Genomic DNA, 1,970 nt, shown 5'->3' with positions numbered 1-1,970 from the left:
CTGTGGGTGCTAAGAACGAAATTTCGCCATGGTACAACGAGAGATATTAAATTAGCATCATGTAAAACCATAGTTCGACCTTAGAGTATGCATCTGCAGCCTCGAATCACTACACATGCACGATATCCGAAGAAATGGAGAAAGTACAAAGATCTGCTGCCCTGTAATCTTGTCTAAGTTTCGAAGGACTTCTTCGGTTACATGTCTGTTGCAAGAACTAAATTTAGGTTCACTTGCACACAGACTTATACATATCTTGAGTACGTACTCAAAATACAGTATTTTAAATACTTTTTCCGGTATTTTGGTACTTTATTCAATACTTTTTGTGACAAGTATTTTTAATGTATTTAAAATACTTTTTTCGGGATTTGCTGCTCAGTACTCAAAATACTTTCCTTCCTGGTCAAGCCATATCCAGCACACTTCCCGCCGTGCCGAGATTTTCAGCTCACTGGAATTTAACCCCCTTTTTCTTCTTTCTTTTTCGGGAATTTGCGAATCTGTCATATCCTCTTGTACAATAGGCTGGTCCCACCTTGCTTGTCAATAGCCAACTTCGTCAGAAAGCCGTTCCTATTCATATTGCCAGGTGAATCACCAGGGGATTAGGTACAAGAGAATCCCAGCATTTATTTCCTTGGTCACCAACCAATAAACACGTGCCACAGGTTGAAAGACCCGAACGGACATACAGGACGGATTACGAATTGGTTCAGAACATATCAACAAAGTTTACTTGGGTTCATCAAAGTTCACCAAACATTGACACCAAGACGTTGCAAATGAAAGACGCGCTTCAGCATGGCTGATGAAGTTTATTCCTTTCATTTGTCCACGTTCAGAATACGCGTTTCACTTACAGCTAATACTAAAGTGCTTTAAAGGGACTATGAAACGATTTTTTTCTTCGTTTCGTTCGAAAGAAGACATTTTTCTGAGTCTAGAATCGAAATTTTACCTTCGTCGCGCGAGCGGTTTTCTCGGGAGCGAATTTAAACGGAGCGGCGAAGGGAGGACAGCTGGCGCCGCGCCGTGGCGAGCTACCGAGCGGAGACACAGCGGGCAACTTGACGGGACCACGGCCGGCTCAGCAACACGTCATCGTGACGTGTTGCCGAGCCGAGGAATCACGCCAGGAGCATGCGCCGTAGGATCCCGCGTATGCGTTCGTCGGGAGTGGAAATCTCCATGACAGCAGCTTTCGCGCGACCGTCGCATCCTGTGGTTTTCGCCGACATGCCGAGACGATGTTGGATAGTTGGTTGCCCCAATTTGCGTCAATATTCGCCTGGTATCCAATGTTTCATGCTTATCAGTGCCGAGACGGACAGCTTTTGACGCCACAAAGCAATCGGACCGCCGGAGTGGAAAGACGATGCGGTGCCATCGACTAGCTGCTCGTGTTTGTAGCGGACATTTGCATGATCGAATTTACGAAGCGTACGCTGAACCTCTTCAACGTACTGGATAACGAGCTTAGTGTCGTCTGAATCAAGGTGTAGCACAATCACAATACCTGTCCACACTTGGGAAAGAACATCTACCTAAACGGCGCAAAGGTGGGAGTTATTATTCGTTATTGGAGCTAACAAAGGTCTCTCAACGGTAAATGTTCAGATTTACGACGAGTTCAACATTAAATACAGAATACGTGACGTGCTCATAAATGAACTTCTTGCATGAAACATAATCTGCCACCTGTAGAACAATAAATGCAGAGTAAATCAAAATCGCCTAAAGGCGCGAAGCTCCTTTCAATAATAACAGTAATGATGTAAATGTAATGAGTTGAAACAAAGTAAAACAAAACATTAGACCATTAGGTCACCCAGTCTTTTACGATAATTCGTGCAAACAAATCGAGCAACAAAGGGGGCATCTTCCAAATATCAGTCTCACTTCACAACGCACTTCCTTTGTTGTCAGATTGCTAACATGTAAACATAACTGCAACTGACGTAAATATA

This window comes from Ornithodoros turicata, chromosome 2 (genome assembly GCF_037126465.1).
Source record: "Ornithodoros turicata isolate Travis chromosome 2, ASM3712646v1, whole genome shotgun sequence".
Classification (NCBI taxonomy): domain Eukaryota; kingdom Metazoa; phylum Arthropoda; class Arachnida; order Ixodida; family Argasidae; genus Ornithodoros; species Ornithodoros turicata.
This window is presented reverse-complemented; position numbering follows the sequence as displayed.